This window comes from Larimichthys crocea, chromosome XIV (genome assembly GCF_000972845.2).
Source record: "Larimichthys crocea isolate SSNF chromosome XIV, L_crocea_2.0, whole genome shotgun sequence".
Classification (NCBI taxonomy): Eukaryota; Metazoa; Chordata; class Actinopteri; family Sciaenidae; genus Larimichthys; species Larimichthys crocea.
This window is the reverse complement of record NC_040024.1, coordinates 2,006,639-2,034,038: the sequence shown is the minus strand read 5'-3', so window position 1 is coordinate 2,034,038 and position 27,400 is coordinate 2,006,639. Positions and strand designations below refer to the sequence as shown.

At 39.7% G+C, this 27,400-nt stretch overlaps 1 protein-coding gene across 13 annotated transcripts in view; it reads left to right on the top strand.

The window, feature by feature from the left end:
• Positions 1–27,400, top strand: part of nrxn2b (neurexin 2b) — a 592,065-nt gene that overhangs the window by 36,826 nt on the left and 527,839 nt on the right. Inside the window, exon 2 of one of the 13 annotated variants that reach the window (XM_019268028.2) lies at positions 24,946–25,077. The exons of the other annotated variants lie outside the window; for them this stretch is intronic. The gene's annotated coding sequence lies outside the window, so the exon portion shown is untranslated. The remainder of the gene's footprint in view (positions 1–24,945; positions 25,078–27,400) is intronic. 13 annotated transcript variants of the gene reach the window in all.

The window sequence follows — 27,400 nt, the reverse complement described above, 5'->3', positions numbered from 1 at the left end:
TGTGTTTGCAGGCATTCGCATAGTGCACAGTATGCAGTACTTATCTGGATCCATACAGAATATTCAAAACTTGCCATTAGGATGTACCAGCTATATTTAGTAAATTCTAATACATTTCCAATCCTTTGTTTATTTTAACATATTGCAGTATTAAAAAAAACACACATAGTGAGTAAGAGCAAATTCAATTAATGATGCCTACGCTTGGGGAGAGTGAAATGAACACTTTGCACTTTGGGTGAAGAGGTTCCATTACTCGTATTTCAGCCACATTTTGCACTTTTTTTGTGCTGCTGTTGGCGGTTTGATGTTTTTATTTTTCATATTACTTATTGTATAGCTGTTCATTGAACATAGATGACTTGTCCAGTGCCATTATAGGTGTAGAGCTCATGTGCAAAATTACATTTATGAGGACATCCAAAAATACAGAATCATACTTCCATATCATACAATATAATAAATACTATTTCCTCTATAAGACTTAGAGTTTATAAGTAAATTATATGATTTAATAAATATGTTATATTAACATTCTTTATGAATGTGTGTTGCTCTTGTACCAGTGAATGTCGTTTGGACAGCAAATAATATTTACTTAAGTAAACTTTTACTGCATTTAGTGCAGAGCCAACTGCCAGCATCAGACGGCTAGACTTTATCAAGACATATACAATCTAGAACAAGCCAGCAGTGTGAAGGTAAGACAAGTCAAGGGTGAATTGTGTTTATGAAAAGGTGGACAACTGCAGATAGTGACAGACAGATATATGTTTGGTTTATATATGAGTTGGACTAAAGGAAATGCCAGAGAGGATCAAAGCAATTGGGCTTTATAATGTCAGGGTGTGGGGTCAAAATGTCACAAGGGCCTCAAAGGTATGGCTGTGGATGCGTTGAGAAACACCAGTAAGAGCAGGTCTCCTTATAGTATTATAAGTCCTATGGTGTTCAGATATGAATACAGATTTAAGCACTATGCACTCAGTTCTGACCTACAAGATGTTGCACAGTGCTATAGTTAATTAAAGCTAACAAAGGTAACTTAGTGTGTCTAGACTGGAGTTGTGGTTTCTTGCATCTGGGTTCCAATTTCAAAGGTCTGTTTAATTACCAGACAATCCAAGACAAGACTAGTGTTGTGAGGTGGCAGACTGAAAAACAGGAGGAAACACAGATGGATACAGATCAAAGTTCAAACAAAGGGTGAAAGATGGATAGAGGGAAAGAGACGAAAGGAGTAAAATTGAGGGAGGCTCACTGGGAGAGAGTGTCAAGAGAGTTCTGGTCTTCCCTGCTTTGGAGAGACGCTGATCATAGAGTGCGTGGCTGTTGTGGGATCAAAGGCTTTGTCAGTCAAAGCCCCTTGACTCTGTCTCTGTAGAGCCGACTACAGGTACTCAGGGAGGCATGGACATGGAATAATTCATGACCATGAGAGGCTAGCCCTCAAATGCTCCCTCTGCCCAGAATGAGGCAGCGCATTTGGGGTCACAGGTCTCAGATCCGCCCTTATCAGCCCCCAGGCTTGGAGTTTAGAACAGCTGCCGGGTTTGGCTCCTGTTCTTCTCCTGTGTTATCTGTTTTAACACACATACAGCACTATGGTGTGTTTGGCACAAACACAGTCATGCTGCAAAGTGTTTGTGTGTGGCATAAATGGCATGTTTTGCATGTATATGGGTGGGCAGGTGGGTGGATGGCTTGGCAAGAGATGTGTTGTTTTTCTGTGTGCGTGTTTGATATTTTTAGCTTTTCTACAATACTTTAGTGAACCAACAGTTAAATCACATTCTACTCACAGATCCAAGTTACAAACAGCATATGGTTTTGGCTTGCTGGAAGCCTATATGAATAATATTAAATCATCTTCTGGCAGTTCTGTTACACAAGGCTGATTAGAAACGTTCAGGCAATCAGCCAGCATTTCCGTGAACTGAATATACATTAACTGGAAATTGACTTTAAATTGATGCATGCTATCATACTTTATTTTCAGTATTGTGGTGTAAAACATGCAAAGATGTTCAAATATTGCAGTTTCCACAGATTTTAAGGGAAACTTTCAGTTTGGTTTCAGAAAAACTCAACTGTTGCCCTTAATTATCGTTGTACTGGGAAACTAGATGTGTGAAGTGGAATAAGTAAATCTGGATATGTGAATGTGGTGTCATGGCCTCCCCTCTCTGTGTTAGTTGTGGTTTCAGACTCGCTTTAATTTGTTTCCAAACAGTCACAGAAATTCTGGTGATATTGCATCACATAATATTTATTTTTCTGTTCAGGTATGTAGTGTATGAACATTTATCAACATAAACGTATCTAGAAAAAGCACTAACAAAAAAACAGCATGCGATCAAAACACTATACTGCCTCTCTGTCTAGTCCATCTGTCCCTCAATCACTCTGCTCTATATAGACATACATAGGTGGTGTCATTTCCTGCATTTCCTCTCTGAAGTACTGCTTCTTCAGGAATTTAGCTAAACTAGGCCGTGCTCACCATCATATGTTCAAAATGCATGCAAAAAAAGAATCAATTGGTACTGTAAGCAACTTTTTTTTTGGCCTTTTCAAGGTTTAGTTTTTGATAGAGACAGCTGAAGAGTGACAGGAATGTGGGGAGAGAGAGAGAGATGGGGAATGAAATGCGGGAAAGAGCCACAGGTCAGATTCGGACCCTGGTCTTCGGTAGTAAGGACTGAGCCTTTGCACATGGGATGGCTGCTCTACCAACTGAGCTAAACACCGCCCCGAAGCAACTTATTTTCAGCATGAAAATAAATTCCGAAAAACTCAAACTATTCCTTTAACCTTTCAAGCTTTTCTCGTACATTAGTGCACTTTAGTACACGTGAAAATCTGCTGCCTGGGATGATATAGAACATTGCTTTTTTGGTACGAACCAAGCCCAAATTACTTCAAAAGAATTATCTGCCCACATTAAACATTTTCTATTGATCATCTGAAAGCCTTTTGTGTTGAGTTGAATGTTTTTCTATTTTTTTTGGTGCCAGATGGATGAGAACATAATACACCCCAGTAGTTTTGGCACTGTTACAGGTTTGACTAAAAGAAAGCAAATATACTGAGCAGGTTTAAAACAAAAACAAATGTTACATGAATTACAGATCTGCCATGGAGCTAAAGCTTACACTAAAGACCATCGTACCGATTTAAGCTATGTAGAAACAACATTGCTGTTGAGCCTGAATATGGTGTTTTTGGCACTATTTAGCTACAAAGCCCCAATTCATTCCTGATGTAATGTAAATCTTACAGACTTCTTTACTGTACCTAGTGAAGGGATTTTATTCTGTTTGACATGACACATGTTGAATTTTTCAGTTGACTACAGCTGTTTAAAGCTTGAGTCATTTAATTAAAAAAAACGATATATTAATTTAATTTCTTGGGATGATGCTAAGCTCTAACATAACGTTTTCAGCTTGATGCCGTTTCGTTGGTGCTTGCTAGGTAGCAGCGTTAAGAAGCAGCTTGCTTCTTCTACTTTTTCTTTCTTGGCTTTGTGCTAACGTTGAGCTTGAGAAGGAAAATAAGTTTGTGGCACTTTGTATATGCTTCCATTTGTGCCAACAGTTAGGTGACAACATTCTGTCTTGTTTGTTTTTGTCATGATCCATCGAAACCAAATCCAAGTGACCTCTGTCTTTGCCAAATTGCTTTGGAAGGCATCATTGTATTGGCATGACAAGAACCGCAAGAAAGATGGTTGTTTTTAAGACTTGAGTAGTCTGCACTTTGCCTTACTATAACTCTCAAAGCAAAGGGAATAAAGAGGAACGAAGCTGGAATAGTGAAGTCTGCCCATCAGACAATCCCTTTCCACCTAAGGTGCCACTTCTCTTTCTGCTCCCCTTCCTCTCAATAATAAAGCACTTGTTTCACCAGGACCAGATATCTCTTCAAGCCATCTCACTTTCTATTCATGGCTGCCTTGACCCCCAGTGCTTAATAGTGTATATACAACCAGGATGTCCTTCTACTCACTTGTGGTTAGAGAAGGTATGCTGCAATGTAGCTGTTTTTTCCATTGCTGCTTGAACATTATTGACAGATACTGAAAGGTGTTGAAATGCGATTATTTCTTTATTTGAGTTACATATCTATAACATATCCAAAAAAGTCTGAACTCTTAATTACAACATGCTGTATGACATTTAGTCAGTTTTTAGTCATTTTAATCAAATAATACATGCAACAGCTTACCCACAAAAAACCTGAAAATGAAAAAGTGAACTTCATAAACTGTATTGGTATTTAGTTGTACATCGAAAAAAGGAATCTGTAAATATGATATTAAACAGCATGAGAAGAGGATGAGAGAAGTATAAGAATTCATGGTGATGATGCAACCCCATCATAGAATATAGATGTCTGTTTCCTAATTACAACCCGGTTCTCTTTGATATGGAAAGAAAATAATGTCTTTGTCTTTGTCATCTTTTTGTGAGAGATTACAGGATTATGCAGTTATTTGTATTATAGCGCATGGCCACCTGCTACCTTTCTGTATGTACTGGACAGAAAAAAATCCCTTAACCCATTGCAACATCCTTTTCTCTGCTGTTTTTATAAATGAATGAGAGTTCATGAGAAAACTGAGAAAATGGGTCAGGGTGAAAATGCAGTGTAGAGAGTGGGGGAGGGAAAGACAGAGCAATGGGGAAGAATTAGGAAAGAGAGAGGGCACTAAACTCTGAGGCAATAATTAAGTGGAATATGGAGCGCGCCCTCGAGGGTACATCCGAATCAGCACTTTGCATTTTGATGGAATGTGAGACAGTGTGGAAGCCACTTTATTAATGAGTTTATTTATGTGTGGGTGGATGGCATTCGCCCTGACTCTGCGACACGCTTGGCCGGACTATCTCTCATACTTGCAAATTGCTGGCAGGGGGCAAACAAAGGTGACTTGAGGTCGCATCTACTCAGTGTATTACAAGCTGTGGAGACCAACCATGTAATGATCAAATTATTTACATAATGTCCCCTCAATGTGCCCAATCATATGGATTTGTATGGGTTTATTAAAGTTCGACCGAAATGGGATTTTGTACCTGATACAAACAGTTTGTGCCCTATGTAATTAGTTTTAGTGGCTTGTTGCCAAGTTCTTGAGCAAACATGTAAAACTTTGAAAACTGTATACTGAAAAAAATCAGACTAACTGTAATACATGTAAGGGACATTTAATTTGAAATGTTACGTTAGGAGTAATTTGGGTTAAGAGCTTACTGTGGGTCTACCAGTGTTGTATTTAATTATACAACCAGAACTATTACTGTACATATTTGAAAATGATTTCTGAAACAGAAATGATCTCAGTTCTTATTTTTATAAGATTATATAAGATATAGGATCTTAATTGTCATACCATTATGGTCCCTAGTTAAAGGTATTGGAAAGCTAATTTGAGGTAAATTAAAGCTCTAGTTTTACAAGAGTGGGGTTTTTCTTTCTCACCTCCTTCTTTCAAGTTCATGAGTTTGGACACCTCTTAATAAACACTGCGTCCGAGCTGCCATCAAGCTTCCCCAGAGAAATGTATTTGTGGTGAAGTTTATGAGGGCACCGGTCATAAAGATTTAAGATAGAGCTTTTAAGGCTGTTTGCAACATAAGCACATGTATTGAGTCGGAGGGGGAGATTATAGAGTGCTGCATCAATATGAATTGTGCATGATGGCCTTCCAAACATTCTGTCTTTCTCTCTTTATTTCCCTCATCTTGTAGATAATCTCTCTGTGTTCTCCTCACTCATCAGTTATCGGTGAAACATGGTGGCTGTCAGTCATTTGAGCTTGAGAGAGAATAGCTGCCGCTGCGGTTGGCCTGAGTCGCTTGCTATTGCTCACATGGACACTTGCCCACAAACACATTAATCCCCCTGTCCTTGTGTATGATGATGGGTGGAATGGTTTACCACACTTGAGCATGAAATGACCAACACTATGTGAGAATGCTCGCAAGGGATTTGACATTTGATTGGCCTGTGGCTCACCACCTGTTCCTAGATGAATATTCATAGGCCTAATCTCCACTGACAACAAACACAACCAAACAAGCAAATGGGAATCCATTTGGGAACCAGTGTCGAGATGACAAAAGGTCAGAAGAAGGTGTATTGTGATGTGTCAAAATCTTGACTCTGTTCCTGATTGGACAGAATTGAAATACTGATATGCACCTAACGAGGTGGTGTTGTCATTTAGAACTTGCATGTTTTTTAAGTTAAATCCATTCAGCTAACATTTATAATTTGCTTACTGTGTGTCTAGCTGTCTGTAAATTGTGATTTGTTTTAATTTTGACTACTGCGATTATGTTGTGGTTACATTCTGTAGACACTTGTTTGTTGTTGTAAATGTGACTCCTTTTTAGAAGACAACTGTATAAAGACTGACGAAATTGATCTTTTGAGATGTGAGTCATCTTCCTGCACCACCACAAGTAATGTTTGGGAGAAGTAGTGCACCGATCATTAGTGGAGTTACTTCACAGAGAAGGAGATGTTAACATACTGCTCTCCTGAGAGGGCATCAGTGAGATCTGTCAGTTTGCTGAGTGTCTTGTTGATTTCCTCCAGGATGTCAATATTGTGCCATGTTGGAGTGTTTAGTCTTCTCATGAGACGGGAGAACATGAATTAACAGTTTGCTGTTTAGTTATCTGCTCCATGGCTTGATCCATGGTTTTGATCCACATCTTGCTTGGGCACTGAATTTTAGGCCTGTGTTCTGGTGGCATGAGTGCCTTTGAGGTCTTGGCAAGCTCCCCCTGCTGCCTCCCACCATGGCAGAAGCAGCCCACTATCTTTTTTGCATAAACTCACAGCACGGTCAATTCCTTTCATTGAATCTTTCATTGTGTTACCCAACACCACAGCCCCTTCCGGCTTTGACACTGCCTCAGAGATTTTGATTGAACTAATTTTGTAGGCTGAAGTTAGTGATGTTTACTTGAACCCGCCAGTTACAATACGTAGAGTAACACCCTTGACACTGGTAGAGCTTTTTATCTTTCAAAGGGCAGTAGTATTAACATTTTTAGACATTTACCACATTGCTTGAGCTAGTGGCTTTCAATTTGGAGTCATACTTGTTCTGCTGGATCTAATTTGAAGGATTAAGAAAATAGTCTTACTGAACATATTCTTGGAAATAGTTATGATCGTTCCTGCACAAGTATATGTAAGAAAACAACTACATCATGTGCACTATTGAAGGGTTTTAAATATGAGGTTTGATCATGTACACACACATTATTGGCTGGACCAGCCAAATGCACTTTTGTCTAAAGCAGTGATTATTTTTTCCTCCTGTTTGTCCACTAGGAAGATAACCTTTACATTTATTGGCCAGCAGCCTCACTGCCTTTGGCGTCCTCCCTGGCTTTAATTAAAGCTGTAATTGTGCAGACAGACACTTCTCTCATATCTAATCTTTTCTTTCAACCTGCTTGCTGTCCCCTGTTCAATTAACTGAACTCATGGCAGGCAACGTGTTCAGTAAAGCAACAGGGTAAATGAACTTGGCGTTTTGCACTCTGACCACATTGACCTTCAGTGCTGGTTGAATAGCTTGTGTGACAGGTTTAAAACCGGATGAGTATTGGACATGGAACTTGCCAATTATTGTTGCAGTATTTTTTCAATTTTTCAATTTAATAATGCCCCTCAGTTCCAGTTCACACAGAGCTCAGTCTTAGAATTTCTTAGTTTTTTTCATCACCACTGTTTTTTTTGGGGGGGTCCAATTTTTATTTTGTTTTAAAGAAAAATATAGGTAGGTATATGCATGTTACAAAAACGGAGCATAAAATATATATATATATATATATATATATATATATAAATTTTATAACCCACAAAACAAAAACAAGGATAAAACCAAGAGTTTAGCAATTCAATGACAATTATCATAATTGTGGATGATTAATTTTCTGTATACTGATAAATTAATCAACTGCTACAGGCACTACCATAATATGTGCTAAACCTCTGTGCTCTTACTAAGTCATTCTGTCATTTTTGAGGATACATTTAGTGGCTCTGTTGTCTTCATGTGAAAGTGATGTTAGTGAAGCAGGCTCTTGTGTTGTGTGTGGCTCCTGTCAAGGTCAGTATTTGATTTCTATACTGATTGCAGCCTGTATCCTGCTGCTTTCACTGCACTCTTTAGCATACTCTGGAAGCCTGATTTGTTAGTGATGGAAGCAGTGTAATATCTGCCATATCCTGTTCATTTCTCTTTTGTACTGTGGTCTGGTATGGTGAGTGATTGCAAACTGGGAGATTGTCAACAGATAGAAAATACAACCTGTGATACCCCTTCATACAGTGCCCTTTCCTCATTGTTATTGAGGTGGATTTAACAGGATAGGATTTGGTGTAGAGCAAATCCACTAGTTTTAGCAGTAGTATTGTTTTATTGATTTAGCTTCTCAGAGGGAGTATTGGAGGATTGATGAAGGGGTTAAACCGAGATTTGATGATAGGATAACAGTGAAGTCTGAGCAAAGAAGTGTGTGTGTGTGTGTGTGTGTGTGTGTGTGTGTGGTTGTGTGGTTGTGTGTTTGGGTAAAGGTGACCCATGGATGAACAAGCGATGGAATGGAAACTTAAGATCAGTATCTTTAAACTTATCTCTTCCTGGGCCTTGCTTTCCAGATTGACAGAGGAAGCCACACTGGGGTGTGTATGCATGTATGTGTGTTTTTGATGGGGACTAACATTTCATAATTGTAAGTATTTGACATTGCATGTTTTCTGCTCAACTTAAATACTATATATACTCAATATACTTAAAAATATATCTGTGTCCAGTAGGGCTGCAACAATTCCTCAAGTACCTCGAGTAACTCGATTACAAAAAACGATTGAGAAATTTCCTCTACCTCGAAGCCTTGTCTAATTCAATTTTAAGCTCAGGTTTCACATGGATTGTTTTTAGTGTGACACAACGTGCTTATGTAACAGGTTATGCTTTCCCTGGATGCCAGGACTGAAAAGAGCGAAAATGCTAAAAGCAAACGCAGCAAAGCGAAAGTAATAAGAATAATAATTTTATACGATTACTCGATTAATTGATAGAACATTCGACAGAATACTCGATTACCAAAATATTCGATAGCTGCAGCCCTAGTGTCCAGAATGCATACAGCAGAGTAATTTGTAGCAACAGCATTTAGGTCTGAGGAATATATGTTTAATGCATATCTCTCATTGGATTATGGCATAAAAAGAATCAACAATAACACTTTTAATTAAACCACAGTCCAGATGCCTACTATACCATTAAACCACAGCCTCCTCCACAAATCTTTTGTGCAGTCAGGTATTGTGCCAGCCTGTCACAATTAAGTGCTGAAAACGAGGTGAAAATGCCTTAATTATGTTCCTTAGAAGCCCCCGCACCATTAAAGCCAAACACAAACCCCTTTTGTTGTTGGGCAATTACATTGCTTCTTCACTTATGCTCCCTTCGCTTTGTCTGACGTCCATTTTCCTCCATCCATGCGTCTTACATATGAGCACAAAATGGAATAGATATGAGGAACTGAGAAATTGTTGAAGAAAGGGAAAGCAGCACAGAGTGAAAGAAGTCAGGCAGCGCAATGGAGAAAAAGATTATTGAATATTGTGCTATTGTTAGTCATGGACATCAGAGTGCATATATGTGTAATCCAGTTTGTGAAGCATGAGGCAGACAAAGGCATGCCAACTGTAATTTACTTTAGAGGTAGAATTAATGTTGCACTCCCTGATTATTGCTTACTCACCCCCATAAAGAAACATAAAGAATCTTATATTCTAGGCTAGATGGTTAGAAAAGCTCTACTTTTCCTTCTCATCAGATCTTACACTCACTGAACCCACTTTTTAAATTGCTTGGTTTGTTTGTTCACACCCAATAATCACCACTCTTAAATCCAGGTATGAATAAAAAAAAAAATGTTGTAAAAGGATAAAACCTAGAGAAAGGATAATCTTACATTTGCTGCAAACCGGAAACCAGCAAATGCTTGGCATTTTTACTCAGCAATTCAACAACAGTTATCAGAATTATGGATGATTAACTTTTAATGAATTAAATTAATTAGATGTATCAACTACTAGCAAGAACTACAACAATATGTGCTAAAACCTTCAATCAAAGAAACACACACTGTCTCTACAGTATATTTAAGATCAGCATTGCCCTTGGCTAATGTCTCTGCCATATAATTGACCTGCTCAAAGGTCAAAGGTTAATGAAACATTTGCAGGTACAAGCACTGACCCTGATGTCCAAAGGCACTCCTCTGTGCACTCAAAAATGCATGTTGTTAATTTTAGTATGCATTATTCTTCAGGGCAGACAGGCTATACATAGCTTTATGGCCGAGCACTGTGGCCTCCAGTCAAGGCACTTTACCTCGTTAAAAGATCCTGTTTAATAATTAATCAAGTCCATCAGCTTCAAAGGCAGTGATCAATCGATTGAGCGACCCCCTTTTTGGAAGCTTCAGCTTCTATAAAATTATATTTCCTTCCTTCTCTAATGATTTATTTTTAGTTCTTTTAACCAAACATGTTAAGCCTAAGAAGTCAAACGGCAATTATACTGAAATGTGATGTCTACCCCCATATCATCCATAATCATCCCATTTCAAAGGAGTAGTAGTTACTGTAATTTTAATGAAAGGTGGTTTGCACAGATCTATCAAAGACAGATGAAGGCTAGTTAGGTAAGACTGACTGCTATTATTGAAAGGTCATCTGCTATGAGTTAGTCTGCTGTAAGGGAGATGATGATGATGACAGCTGAGGAAGAGGGCCCCTGAGGCTTTGCTGTCAGCACTGACCCTCGCTTTGGGGTCAATATCTGCACTGTATATCTCTGCCTCTGGGTCTCCCCAGCAATGCAAATCGGACAGCACCCATATTTTTTCATCCAGTTGGAGCTGGCATCATTAATCATCCACATCTCCTTTTCCCGCCTTAGCTCCTCTCCTGCCCCAGGCTTCTCTCTTCCCTGTTTATTCTCTTTCAGTCCTTCACCTCCTTGTCTGAACCCAATGCCTTCATCTTCTAACTTTAGACTTACTTTTATTGTGTATGGTGTTGTCACTGTGCACTAAGCATGCACAGTAAGCACATACTGAAATTTTAACTCTGACAGATCTATGGTGAACTTCATGTACAGTATTTATTTGTAGCTAATTTCAGTAGGCCAATAGTTTTAGCCACACTACCATAATAGAATAACATTTTAGGCTACAGCTGCTGTAAGAGCAAATGGTCAGTATCAACTGAATTGTTATACAATGTGGTAAATGCATTGATGTTGACACAGACAATCATTTCTATGTATCGACCTCATTATATCTCTGAGCTTTGTCCTGGCAAGACATGTTTCATCTGTGTTGAAATCAAATGCTAAACATAAACTCTGAACGTCTCAATTAAAAAGCAGGATTTTATTGTGAAAGTCATTCCCCTTCCACTATTTCTGCCCTTTGAATAATTGAAAAGTATATTAAGTGTTTGTAGGTACAGCGATATATCAAGAGAATTTCCTAATTCCTGTGTGTCAAACATCCCATAAAATAATCACCATATTTCAGCTCTTCAAAAACTGCTACCACAATAAGAATCTCTAAAACTTTAATGCATCACCACACCAGTAGCATCTAATTTGTCTCTTTTGCCCTCCAAATCGAGGAAACAGTGTCACAATTTATCGTAGCTGGGAATTAAACCATTTAAAATGTGGACTTCCATTCCATTTTACTGAGAACACTGATGTCATCGTGTCTGTGTTGTATGCTCATTTCTAACACCACCTCTGTCCACCTCTGTTTGTTAAAACAACCTACAGTAACCCAAATAGCCTTAACAACATAATTTGTGAATTTAGTACTAAATTAATAATATTAGTACAGCACATTTAATATTATATGCACGATATTTGAGTTAATATGCAGAAAAGTCATGCTTTCTGTAAGTAGTTTCAATTACTCTTAAGAAATAAAAGAATTCAGATTGCATGCTGATAATTTCATAGTATGGCAAAGATTATTTCTCTCCAGATTATATCATTACTTTGCATAATGAATCATCATGAATTACAAAGCAATAATATTATGCAGTGATTTAAAACTGCAAAACTGTTCACAAGATGAAACATTGTTTGTATTTCTGCATTTAGTTGATTTTGGCGCCACCTCTGATCTGTGATTTGTCAGTCTCTATGCTTTCACTCTCTCCAAGATTAAGATCTCTAACAGAGAATCATGGTTGACAACTATACATCCACGCAGAGAGAGGAGTCATTGTGTCCTTTGTTTGTGCCAGAAAGGAACATTCTTGTTCCTTTCTGGCACACACAATAGAAACAATGACTTTGAGTAGGAGGGAGTGCATGCACAAACTTCTGAAAGACAGAAGTCTTCCTTACCTCACTTAAATCACCAGGGGCAGCCTTCACTGCACAGTAGGCATCACTATCCTAAATCTGAAAATTAATTGGCAGAAACTCTGTGTTTGTGTTCTTCCATTAGGCCACAGTAGAGTCGGGTATTATTTCTAAACAGCAAAAAACACATGCTTCAGGCTATTCACACATACAATTAGTGCTATCTTCTAAAAAAATCCAGATAAAGAATATCAGACATAGTAGCATAAAATATTTGATGTTCTATAAGACTGTGTTTTATGTGACTGGCCCTACTGCTCATTGGGTTCAATGGGCCATGTTAACTGTGAGAGTTGGGGGGCTTGATTCCCAGATACAAACAGCAAACACACAGTGGCAGATAGTGGTTAGCTATGCAGGTTGAGCAGGGCAGAAAATGTCTAATTTGTTGAGGTAATCCTAATGTAGAAGTATGAAAGAGAAAGCCTTGTGTTTAATATGCAATTGTAATATCCATCCTTTTTGGCATGAAGCCCACTGAAAAATAAAGAGGTTAGAGGCCTTGCAGTTGTGAAGTTATTATGAAACGATTGAATCTATCTGCACCAGATTTATGCATTTTAGACAGTTAAGACATCTTCAAAGTGCCCATACATCACTTTATAGCTGTGTATATTGGTGAGCTAGTTAATGGTGTGATAAAAAAAGAAATAAACTGTAGATTGGACTTCAGTAGGTTTCTCTCTTTAGCATTTACACTTCTCCATATAACATTTCGTAACTCCATTTTGTTTGACTCAAGCAAAGCTGCTGGTGTGTGGGTCTTCATTTCCAGCTCCTGTATGACCATGACATTTGTCATTTCCTAGCTAAAGGAACAGACATTGATCCGTGTCGAGCAGGGTGTCCACTCCTTTTAGCTTAACAGCCTCTGGCTCATTGTAATGCCTTAGTGTCCTACAGGTGTCATTGGACCCCATTACTGAAGGCAGGCTTGATTGGCTATGCAAGACACCTCTGCTCATTAGAAGCAATGGAACCGGTAGATTCCCATTTTCACAGCTTCCCTCATTCGCATATTGGCTAAAGATTTCTCTGATGTAGTGTTGCTTGAATGGCATGATGAAAGTGATGGGAAATTTCTGACTCGCTGTATATTCACTGTAATATTTCTGTATCACAATGCACTGCCCAAAATTAAACTAAGGAACTGAATGTTTGCCATACATGTGTGGGCATTTGTATTAGCAACACATCTAAAGCTATTTTTTTTTATTTCTTACATTTGTTCTTTCTATTGTTGATAGATACAGATCTATAATTTGACTGTTGAAGTAAATTTCATAATAAGGCCTGAACTGAACATCAGTACACAAAGCACTTGAGATGGCACAGTGGAAATCTTTAAATGGACATACATATGTGTTAGGTAGCATGTTTTTGTCTGTCTGAAAGGAAATGGAATTGATGTGATATTTTTGCTCAGTGTGTGTGTTTTGTAAGTCTGCGTGTTAGAATTTTCAGCACCCTTGACCATGTCTTTATTCCTGTGGTCATACAGATCTACCACGCTTAATCCCCACTTGATACACACACACTGCACTATTAATGTATTGATCACCCACATACACTACTCCTACTCCCTCTCTGTTTCTATGACTTAATTTGTTAAATCTCATAGGAATATGATGTGTAATGTAGTGTTTAAGAGCTTTCTTATACTCTACACAATCTGCCCTGCACACAGTGAAACTTCTTTGGCTCAGTTTTTAAGAGGTTAAGACCAACCAGACCTCAGTCAAAGACTATCTGCTAATCCCAACTGTTTTAATGCTTTGTGTCATTTTAAATGTAAAATTTAATATTTAAATATTGACACCTATTGAAATAGATTCTTCGTTTAATACCACAGCGAAAAAAAAGAAAAACAAAAAAAAAAGTCAGGGGCACATAAAATTAAAATGAACAACCTACACACAGCTGATACAAAGTCACTGAACACACATTGAAGAACATTTACAGTGTTTGGGTTGGGTTTTCTATTTCATTCAAAGACCTTTCCCTATTTGTGTTCCCTGTTCTGTCCCTATTTCTCATGTCACTGTTTTTATTCTCCACAATGTTTTAGTGTTTACTCACAAAGCTTTTCCCTATTTTCTCCACACAGACACCTCCACCTTTGTCCTTTACTGCACACACACCAGCTTGCCTCACCCCCCTCTAATATACAGGAACAGCAGAATTTTTATTAAGTCACCCAGAAAACGGTAGCAGATGAGCTGCGTGGCGGAGGCCTGTTGTTAATGATGTAGCCGATCAAAACCAGCGTCGTACCAAATGGCATCAGCACCAACCAGATGTGTTCACTGTTGCTTTTTCTGGTCCATGTTCAGTGTGAAATATACACTGTGTTCCTGTCTTCAACATAAAACCAGATAATGTTGCTCTATATGTGTCTCTGCAGTAGAGCTGTGTGATTGTCAGTAGACTGCAGGGAGGAGGAGTGAGATTTTCCACTAGTTAATTGTTCATAAATAACATTTCTTGGTAGATTTGTTTTTCAGTAACCTTGGTACTTTACATAATGTCAGTTGGGTAATTAATGGAGGTTGTATTATTTTGAATACATGGTATGGTAACTCTTGTAAGTCTGGACAAAAATGCATGCGCTTGCAAAAAGGGCTTCAGCTAACTGTAAAACATCACCCTCAAGATGATCACATAACCTAGAGCGTAAGGTCATGTCAAACAATTAATCAATTATCAAAATTAAGGCATTTCATTATACTAGCTGTTAAGCATGCATCTATTTTTCCCGTTTTTCCAAGAGCTAAACTGCTCTACAACGGAACGTGTTAACCATTTTAATGATTCTATCTTCAAAGAGATTTTACTGGCTGTGCTGTTATTATTTTATGAACCATTGCTTATTTTTTGATAATGATATGCTTTTAAATATTTATTCTTATGAAAAATAGAAGCCTGCGTTAGATTGGGGGGTTTAGTTAAACTTAATTGAGGAACAAATGGGTTCAGTTAGGTCAGAGGTTGTATGACTAACTCGCTTGAGCACTGCAGATGTCAACTAATGTCACATTGTCAGCAGGAGTCGTGGGTGGTTAGGTGGCCCAAAAGATGGGGGGGCAGGGTGTGTGTGCTTGTAGAGGCCTAATGTGAGCCCTTAGTCCAATCATTATCACATTTCAACCTTACCAGTCATTGCAACTCCCCAAACACATAGACACAATGACACATCCGTACACATGTCATGTATTCACCTTTCTCGGGCGAATGTTTCAGCAGCACACAGGTTATTTACAGCTGTGGCCTCGGCTCTCTTCCACGTGCAATTAAAAAGCAGTTTGGATGCACTCGTGTCAATCATTGGCCATCTATCCTTCTCTTCCTTCCCCCTTTGCTTTTTCCTCTGTTTTGCTCACTGGAGGAGAGCTTTTTCATCACGCCACAGATGACATCCTCCTTTTTGTCAAGGTCACTGAGGAGAGGCTCCCAGATGATTGTTGTCACCTGTCACCCCTTTTTTCTCTATAGCATCGGTTTTCTCTGTGATGTGCTGATTGTGCCGACACCATACGAGCTATTGTAGAAGGCGGCATTTGCTCTGCTGCCATGCTGATCATATTCTCACTGAGTGCAAAGTGTTTAGCCAAGCCATTGTCAGAGTGCAAGTGGTGATTTGCAAAGGCTGTGTTCCTTAATGATGCTTTTCATGGGCTCCGTGTCATGTCCTGATGGCTTGGCTTCAACTGATGCATTTTAGTTCTGGCCATACATTTTACCATACTTCATATAGTTCATTATGGAGCACTGGCTGAAAGCCATACTTCTATTGGCATACACCCTCTGGATGTCACTATTCTCAATTCATCTGTGTGTGCATGCAAAAGATCAGGTGAGCTATAGAGGTCATTATTTCTCAACCATCATCCATCCAGCTGTATCTAAGTGGTAATGCTTTCCAACCCTATACATGCCCTACTGTGGGGGGCAGAGTTCACCTGTGATTCTCCTCCACTTTGTCTCTCCTCTCTTTTGTTGCCCCCTACTGTGAAGTGCTCGTAAACCCTCTCTTTTGACTTCATTCCTGTCCTACCTCCACTCTGAGGTGTCCCATGAGTTACCAGAGGTGACAAGAAACGAATGAGGACACTCATTGTTACGCCAGCTAGAGCAAAGCCATGCATTTTTAATCTGCTCTGACACTATTCTCTCTCTGTCTCTGTCTTTCTCTCTTTCTCTCTCTCTCTCTCTATTTTTCTTTTCTTTCTTTTTCTTTCTCTTTCTTTCTTTGTCCTGTCTCCCTGAGCATCCTGTTTCAGCCACAGCTTCATTCACACCCAGTGGAGAGGCATTTCACCTGGGACAACAAACCTCAACCTCCCATCCCTCCCTGTGTGTGTGTGTGTGTGTGTGTGTGTGTGCGTGTGTGTATATATATATATATAGGTTTGTGTGAGAATTGCAGACACCTTTGCTGTGTAGTTGTGCTTCAGGGCTTCACGGCTTGTGTCAGGCAGGGGGGAGAATAGGGAGAGGGGAGGGGGTCTGCATTTACTGACCTTCAGCCATTAGCAAAAGGCTGCTCTCATTTGGTTTCACACAGACACAAACAAACATTGTGTCCAATGCATGTGTATGTTGATTCATGAAACTAATAGCACTATTACTGAAGTCCTTTTTGGTTGCCAGCTGACAAAAGTCTCTTGTGTGAGTAGATCAATGGATTCATCAATAAGACACTTGGTGGATATTTACAATTGTTGATTGAGAAAATGAGAATCCCTCACAGAAAGTAAATGCATCCTCTTTGCTGATCTTACAGAGACATTGACAAATTTTAATTGAAGGATTTACACTCAGCAGTTTATTAGGCACACAAATCTAAACTAATGCAGTCAAATACAACAGCAATAAACAGTTTGTTTTACAGAGATCACAGAGATTCAGTTTTATTTAATATCTTTTGGACAGCTATAGTTAGTGGTCTTGAATTATACAGAATTATACCATGAAGTATTTCTAAAATTTTATCCATTTAATTTATATCTAATATAGAGTAGATATTTAAAAACACATCTCTGTAAATCCTTTACGATTCCACAATGCTGCAAACCACAACCTCCAAAATATAATTAAATAAGATTGAATCACCTCTCTGTGTAATACTAAACTATATTCCTAATAATAATTGATGGATTCACACACTGATATACCAATATACAACATTATTTACTATAGTAGAGGTACCCAACCTTTTGACCCCTTTAAATTTGAGCAAGATATGATTGATTGTCACAAGTTGGATGTAAAATAAGCAGATATACCAGAATGAAGGACACATATTATTAAACACACTTGACATTTACTTTAGGGGTGTATCATCTCCTGTGACACACTCTAAACAAAATATGAAAAGTAAGCTTTTAAAGGTAATATTTGTTAAAGTTGGTTAATTGGATTAAACCACAAGGTGATGCCATTGACCACCCTGTTTGTCCTCATATGCATTCACACAAACACAAAGATACAGACTTTACGACTATTGAGATAATGATAATATTATTAGGTAGGAGATAAGGAAGCTGAATTTCTCATTCTGTATTTATCAACAAACAATCATTAATTTATAATGTTGATCACTTAATGTGTAACCAGATTCATGAATGCAATAACATGCCTCTTTATTTTCAGCTTATTCACATGTGTGTAGATGCCATAATGGAAGTCATTACTCTGCTGCCCTGAACTCCATTCTAATAGAGCATTAGTATGCTCCTAGTGCTGCTGTTAGTATTGAACTCTCGCTCTCCTTCAGAGCAGACAAACGGCTGCTGGGTCTTTCCTTCATTCTCCCCCTTTTTTCCCCTCCCGATGTCACCTCAACTCTTTTCCCCGCCGATCTCCTTGTTGCTCCCTGTGTCCCCACCCCCTCCTTCCCTCCCTGCTGTTCTGTCTCCTCGTGCTTGAAGACGGTGAATTAGCTCCAGCCTTCAACAGGGATCTGCCTGTAATGAATCCTTTGTGTTTGTACTCTGAGCCGGCGCCGTTTCGAAATTGAATTGGATGTTCTCTCCCTGCTCGGTTCTTCTTACCTTCCAGCTCCCAACACAGCCCGTGCTTTCTCCATTATCTCATGCATTCCTCGCCACAATGCTCCGCATTGTGTGCCTCAATAAGCGGACATGTTTTTTGAGCGCATGCAAGCGCTCCCAGGCGTACGTCCAAGTCTCCTCACCTGGTTGCATAATATGCTACAAAGACACACATACATATACAGTAGCATACTGCTTTGTGTAGTATGAATGCTTGGAGATGTACACTTGGTCAGGCTTCCCATTTTTATCCAATGTCCATAGCCCAATTTGCAGTAATACTCAGTAATACTGGCACCCAGAGCTCCCTATACATTTGTACTTGCACCCTCTCCAGAGTACTCCTCTCTCTTCTTGCCTATACTGCTACTGTAATCAGTGCTTATCCTTCAAGCTTTGTTATTGTTACTGTTAATGCCCAATGTGTGACTTACTGTTTCAAGTCTCCCTGACCTCGCCTCATTCTTCAGATGTGGCCTCCCTGCTGTCTGGGAAGCCATCATCATAGATCTGCACTCACGAAATCCTGCCTGTATAGCAGGGGGCCCTTTTGTGCCCCATTGCCACGCTCAGGCTCTTACCAAGTGCTTTAGTCTAACTTACTTTCTCTTGTCTGCTCCTACCTCTCTTTCCTCCTCTTTGTCCATGTTTCCTGCTGTACTCTCCCGGTAATGGTCGAGAATGAAAGGCAGAGCTTGTTTCTGTTACTGGTGCCCCAGTTGGCTCTTCGCCTTTCTTCCACTATTGTTGTTAGGGTTTACTTGTGGTTATTGGTTATTAAGGTAAAACAGTAGGAGGCCTGACAGGAACATGACAGCATACAGGGGGTGGAGGTTTATTTAGGGATAGTGAAAAGGAAATACATGGCATTGTAATGGTAAATACACAGGAAATAGCAGGTGGATGAATGATAAATGATGGAATGCTTTCATGTTCAAAGAGGAGTCATCTGAGGACCCTGCACTGCAGCAGAGGGTGCACTGAGGACTGCGAACAACTCGGGTTGCTGATTTATTGTACACGTCAAATCCAGATAACACTGGACATGCAGAGCCTTGCATGGGCCACAGGCTGAGAACGGTAGACACTGCAGACCCTCAGTGTGACAATCACAGTCCGATTTAGTGTGGTTTTCTGTTTGAATCTGTTTTTCTTCTATGCAGCAACTTGATAAAAATCCACTGGCATCACCTCTGGGCTAACATGTCGTATATCTGCCAGATACATACCTAAACTCTCATTGACAGTGACACTTTATGTACAGATCACTGAAGAATGATGCAAACATCACTTTTTGACACATTGTTTGACTTAGCAGAAATGTCTGGAAAAAAATATGCAGTTTTGATTTACCCCAGAGCTTTTAACAGTACAATTGGTAAAAGCCAAACATAGCTTGGTTAACTAGTCTGTATGTAAATGCCTAACTCATTTTCCTCTTTGAACCTGAAGTTGACTTCCCATTGGCATGTAGCATATTGCTGCTGTAGGTTCTCTGTGGGAGAGTTGGGCTGCCATTTACATGCTTATAGTGTACAACATCATTATGGAATAAGTCATTACTGCTACATTATAGCTAGTTTAGTGCTGGTGAATGGGCACAGTGTGTACTGGCTGCATTTCACTCAGCCATATGGCAGAGGTGATTACCCCAGTTGTGTCTGGCTTTAACTTTCACAGGTGGCTCTGTGGTGCAAACATATCACAGAGAGGAAGTTGTTTTTACTATTTCTAATAATCGCTGATCTGTGAGAATTGGTGTGAATATGCTTATAAAGATTTATTAGCCTTTATTTGTGTGCTCCTTTTAAGTTGTAACATTGTTTCACTGGCTCCCTTCATGATGATTATTTTTTTAATAAAGCGATACGGTTTGTAAACCTCACTTAAGGGCATTTTTCTAAAGCCAGTATACTTTCTATGTTTGCAGTTTGTGGTTACCCATTTGAGGCAAACATATATACACACACACACACACACACAATTTATTGGATGAAATTGTTAGTTTCATATGTTTTTTTTCTAGGCTGTATTTATTAAATGCAATTATAGTTACACTGACCAGTTTTTCATGGGAATCACAAGAGTAAGCTAAGCTTATATCATAGCTACACTCATGCAGATGTCAGGGTCATGACGTTTACTTCCAAAAATGTAATGGATAGCAACACATTACACTTGATGTTCAGTTACTATCTTGACTACATTTTGGTTGACCTTTTTAAAATAATTCTGTTTTAGAAGTTCATTGATTCCCTGATCGTGGTGTTGGAGAGCAGACTGAAAGTCAGTAAATGGTAGTTACCATATGCAAATGTTTTTGATTCACATGACATTCCATCTATAGATTCTTGATTTTTACGATGCCCGGCTTTTAAAGGATTGGTCAAAGTATATGCAAATACACTGAAATGGTGATAATAAGGCACAGCATGAGCAGGAGCTTTTTTATAAGCAATAATTGAGACACATTGTTTTTATCATTTGTTTATAAAATGACATAACTGAAAAAGCAAAACAAAACAGAAAATTCAAAGAATTGACACAAAAAAACCAGGCAGAAATGTGACGTGCAAAGTCATGTGAAGATCTTTACTTTTTATTTTGAAGCCACTGGTCAAAGGCTCCTATAGTCAATGTGAAACACACACAAAGAGGCAAGCCTACAGCATTCATGACTGTCCATTGCCTATGCAACAAACTCCAGCCTTTATTATGATACCAAATCAATCTCTGTACATATCGACTTCATCTCAAGCTAACGTGATCAGCAGCATCTTACATTACTAGACAAATACACCTGAGACAACATCCACATCTCCACCTGTATGGGCGTTTTTTACAAGGTCATAGTCAGTGCATTTTGTATTGATCAGCTGAACCACTGTCTTTTAGCTTTTCCACTTGGTTTCGGTTGTAAATCCTGAATCACTGAGTGGTTTCAATTGGCCTCAGAGGCAGCTGGTGTAGTATTATTTTATTCCAGGGGTCATAATTTATCCTGTCTGTAATATCCCCAGTGAGGCTGTTGTGAGCAGGATGCATTTTGTCTTGCAAGTTCAGGTTTGATGCACAAAGAACTCCTGCTGCATATTCTGGTGCACTTTTTCAGAATGAGGGTGAGCATTAGCAGCGTTTACATAATCTGACCCCCCCCCCCCCCCCCCCAAAATCCAGCCTGTATGTCTTCTCCTCTCTCTTCTGTTTAACCTACTTCTGCCCAGGGGCTTGCAAATACGTACATATTCTGTTCCCTTTTTCACAGCTCCTTGTCTGTCTGTGTCTATATGCCTGTACACAAAAAGCTGTGTGTCACCTCATATCTTTTCAAACCAAATTCTTCCCACTTTTTTTGTTCTCAGTCACAAAGTGGCACCGCATGTCTGTGCATGTTCCAGCTCCCTCAGATTTAGAGCTGAACCAAAGAAGACCTGAATCAATGTTTTCGGAATGGCATCAGTTCAATTTTCATCAGTTATTCTTAGTTACTTCCTTCCTTCCTTCCTTCAAGAGACAGACTTGATACTGTGGACTATGAGCGAGAGGATCTAGATGAGAGGTATTTTGTAAGACACTGCTTTCAACCATATTGCCCAGATCAATATGCCACCATAGGAAGTGCACTGAGTGAATTGAGAGGCCAATAATGAGCTCAGCAAGTCTACAAGGTCTGTGAAATTAAACACATTGCTCACCTGCTGCAGATATCGGTGGGCCTTGACTCGTAGTAATCATATCGGTGCCTTAATGTCAATGGAAATCGCTAAGCTGGAACGTTGAGTAGAATATCCAGACCCCAGTTTATTGCTTTTGTCGGTCTCCAGGTCTCCAGCCTGTTTGTGTTTCTTTTGATTCCTTTCAAATGTTTGCAACAAAACGTCCCTCAATCAGTTTCAGCTAGGATATTGAAATGTCAATTCAATTTACAGATCTGCAGTTGCTGTGATACCCTCTCAAAGTTTTAGAGTTAATGTGTCTTGCACCTGCTGAGTTTACAAGATATGCGGTCTAAAAGCCAATAAAGATTAAAGAGGTTGGTAATAATTGCAGGTTTCCTTTATAATAAGATTTGTCACTAATGGTATTTTCATGATAGCTGCAGACAGCCGATAGAATCTTAACCAACAAAATTGATTAAACCTTCCAATTTTATTATTTCCTCCTTGACATATAACATTTTAGTATTCTAATGCTGAGTAAAATGTATCTGCATTCTCTGTATGAAAGAGCATTTAAACCACTTACAATGATGAGTGTAAAAACTATCAAAAGGCCTAGTCTATGTTTTAATTGTGGTTATATTACATGCCTTTGCCACATCTCATCCATCTCCAGTTCTATTCACCTTTCCCTTTCACAAAGAAACTCAGGTGCACAGGTGCCTTATGGGTAAATGGAAGCGCAGGAAGGTTGGGAGGTTGGCTCCTTAAAATATAAGGGAGGCTTCCTAATAAGGTGCAAATATCAGGCCTCTGGCATGAGCGAAGCAAATTGCTTTTTGACAGTATATTTAAGATGGTAATCGACTGTCATTTACTGCAGCCAATACGCTCGGAATTGCTACGTGTGCGTCAGTGTCCCTCCCTCTTCTGCCCTGTCTCACTTCCCTTTCTTTCTATCTGCTGTCCCTCTCTTTTTCATGTCTGATTCTTTCATAATTCATCCAAGGTGAGAAGGCGAAGCAATCCTCCCCCGACACATACGCTGTTACTCACTCACCACTTCACAAAGCACAGTAATGTACCGACTAGATGAAATTCAGCATTATATTCATAAACCCAGCACTGGGACTTAAGGAGAATGCTATTTGACATGGTGGTGGTTTCTGTACCTCAGTTTTACAGAGCAACATGAGCAAGCAGCAGCACATGTAAGGGTGCTTGTGTGTGTGCGTGTGCGCTGTCAATTATCCAGGTTTACTCAAACATATCCCTTCCTGAAATGTATGTCAAAAATCCTTGATCTTACCAAATTCCATTCTAATTGCTTGTGGGCCCATGAAAAAATAATAGGAAGGCTTGTGTTCTTTCAAGACGCTTGCTATATTTGCTGCCCTGTTATTGGTCTGTTGGCTGCTGCTGAAATTCTTCTTGTCTTTAGCCACTCAGGACCAAGAAATTGCACCTGCCATCACCTCAATTAACATGCTATCAAGAGATGACTGCCACCATATATAGCTGCTAATGGCCCCGTTTTTTGTTGGTGCAATTTTCAAGAGGCAATCTCAAGTTGTGCCATAATGGTCGCTTTTGAAATGCAAACACTTCTAGGCTTTTGTATTCACAAACAAGTCTGGAAAGAGTTAAAGAATGAGCTAGAAACATAACATGTCCCAAAAAGAAGTATTACAATCAGTGATTAGGAAGAAGGACAGATATTTGTATACATGTTTGTTATTTATCCTCTCAGGAAATTATATTGCTTTGCAGAATACTTACAGGTCTGGTGTTGGCATTTAGTGTAAATTGCAACCATCTGAATACTTCTCCGCTCCACTTTCCTTCCAAGCACATAAGAGAAACTATGGTGGCTGCAACACCTCCCAAAAAAGGCAGTGTTTGGGTCGTCCGTTCTTGTTCACAATTGATTCACGATCATTTTTTTTGGCCTTTTCAAGCTTTATTTGATAGAGACAGCTGAAGAGTAACAGGAAATGTGGAGAGATATGGGGAATGACATGTGGGAAAGAGCCACAGGTCTGATTCGAACCCTGGGCTTCCACAGCAAAGACTAAGCCGCTGCTCTACCAACTGACCTAAACACCGCCCCAAGAATCGTTATTATATTTTAATATCATGGATCTTTCTTTAATGAATCAACTCCATCTTCTCTTTCCCATTTCCAGTGAAATAAAATCCATCCTTAAATTAACTGAGGTTTGACATTTCAGAGTTGTCTCCTTTGGCCCTTATGAAGCCCAGTGTACAACAAGTGCCTGCTGCTGAATAAGTGTCCTTTTTACACCCCCTAGTTGACAATGGCTATAGAAAAGGCCTGGTGGCTATATTGACAGCACAGTGTTTTCTTCCAGAAATAGACACAATACCTTTGTCAACCACACACTATCAGTTGCTCGCTCCCCACAGTGAGGCGCCAGCAGGTCTTTGTTTCTTACTAAGATGGTTTTCCCTTGTCTGATGGGAAGAAGATGAAGGAACAAGGGAAGGACAGAGTCTGTGTGTGTGTTTGTGTTAAGGGGTAGGAGTTGGAAGATGATAAGCAAGCAAGCATCTGCAGATGCACCGCCTGGCAAGATGACTGTAGAGTTCTCCCTTTCTTATGTCTTTCCTCTTCTCACTCTCAAGCCTCACTTTCTTCTGTCTATTGCCTTTCAACCCTCTCTGTCTTTCCTGCGTCCTGTCTCACTCTATCACTTTCTCCTTCCCTCTCTCTTTTTCTCTTTTCTCTCAGATAAGGCCAGTAGAGCTGCAGGCTGCTGGGCTGGTTAATTGGAACGGGAGAGTCTCGAGGCCTGGCCAGTGAGCCTTGTGCTTCCTACCAAAACATCTCCAGGCATCAAGACAGCCACATGCATGCTGCTGGGTACACACACTGGCTCTCTCACACAAACACATACACACACACACGCGCACACACACACACACACACACACACACACACACACACACACACACAAACTTAATCGCCCACATTCCCACACGCCCCCAGCAAACATTTTACATTTCACGCATGCAAAGCAACTTAGAACGGGTGAACAGGTAGGGTTCACTATCTCGCTCAGGCAAGCAGGAAGAAAACAGCACTTTCAGATATCTAAACTTTATACTGTAAAAACACTGTAGACGCCAAAAGCTGCCTTTAATTGCACTCTCACATGCATCACCGTTGGCACAAATTGGTTGGCTCGTATATATAAATATACTCTACAGAAAAATACAGACAAAATAATTTACCCCTCCAGGTATTGAAAGTAAAACCATTTTCACCCTTCATACTCCAGTGGCACACTCCGATATTCATCCAGGACCACTACTACCCACACGAGCGATAACACGACAGAGTTTAACCCGGTTTGCAAACAAAAAAAAAGTCATCCTGGTTAGCACACATAGCTCAGATTCGCTTAGACTTACACCTGTAGTCATAGGTTCTGAAAGGTTGGAAGTAGGTGGAACCAAAATGGGATTGTGATGGATAGCTGGATAAACCAAGAGAGGGAGTTAAAGAGAGAGGGAGTATGAGGAGGGAGAGCTGTGATGGCAAATGAGGGGCATTATGAGGAGGTTAGTGTCAAACAGGGAGGGAAAAGGAGGATGGAAGGACAAGTGAAAGAGGTATTTAGAGCTTGGATGAGCAGGCAGACATACGCTAATATTGCAGTATGTGTGCAAAAACTCCCTGTCAGTCTTTCGCTCCCTGTCTCACAACATGATTGGTACATTACACTGCAGTATGATGAGACTGGCTGATGGCATGCAGATCTAATGCTGCTGTTGTGTGGATGATGACGTGCATGTGAGTGCATGTGTCACTGCATGATTGCATCCAAGCGGCACCGCAGGCAAAGTGTCACTGACGTCTTTTCTAACCCCTTTCTTTATTTATATCTCACGAGAAATCTCCCTCTATTTTTTGCCTTTGTCGGCCATTTTGTCGTCTTGATTTGAGATGTAATGATGTCTTGGTGAGTGACTTGTTAACACTGAGAGGTCTGCCTCTCCCTGGCTTACATGATGCAGCGTGTTAGACTGTTTGTGCCCTTTTCTTTCATTTGTGTGACTTGTTTTTTTTATGTCTGGGTCTGTAATTGATCTCTTGACCAGCCAAGCTAGTTGAAACAACTTCTCCCACACAGTCTTCCCTTCATTATTTCCAGCCAGTAGTCATTGATTGACTTGATAGAGGAGAGATTTGGATGACCTGTTTCTGCACAACCAGCAGAGTCTGAAGCTCACCGCAGAGTATAGCTATAGTAATGTGCTTATGGGCGACCTCTCACTGATCCTTCACTACATCCCCTGTTATACTGTTCCCAACCTCTCCCTGTATGACGGCCCTCTCTTTTCACCCTCACAACATTTCAGCTTCCAGAGCATATTCATTTACTTCCTATGATTCACCCTGTCAAGGTGTCACTACAAAAAGAGCAACAAGGAGTCCTGCTAAAGTCATTAGTAATCTGGCTGTTAGAGAGCTAACAGCAAGGCTAAAGTCCTTGATCTGTTTCATTAGCATCTCCTCATCAGGGCTAAATGCAGTTAGCACTAACAGCCAGAGCTAGTCACTAGCGGCTTACAGCTGACGAGGCTGATCAAAGGCAGTAGTCTGATGTAGAATAAAGGCCCGCTCACCTCTGTGTTAGCTCACATGATGCACATAACTAGAAGACTATGTTGTGGAGCCTGGCTTTCGCAATACTTATTTTTTTTAACCCGGCTTTAAGGTGCCATCTTCTTTATTTCAGTTTTCTTTTCTTTTTTTTTTTTTACAGTCTTTGTAATTCCTGCTTCCCTCAATCATTGAGTCATAAGTCTGTCTGTTCATCCTAGAGCTGCAATCTGGTGATGTCAGTCAAATGTGTTGGTTTCTAGTAGGGAAGATGCACTAAAAGAGACCTCTAAAACTACACTTGTACATTATATCTCAGTGTAGAAATCTGACATTACATCATCATGGTGGAACAGAATATAAACAACGCTCCGGATCCATTAAATGTAAAATTTTGACCTAATATGAAATTACCTGTCAGGAGTTAGTTAGGAATTCATTTCAAAGTTGATGTCAAACCGACCTGATTCCACCCTAGGAGACCTGTAGTTTAATTTGGAAGGATAAAGAAAAGCTTGCTGTGTTTCATATTTGCACCCTTGTTTTGATAATATTTATTGATCTATGTAAAGGTTTT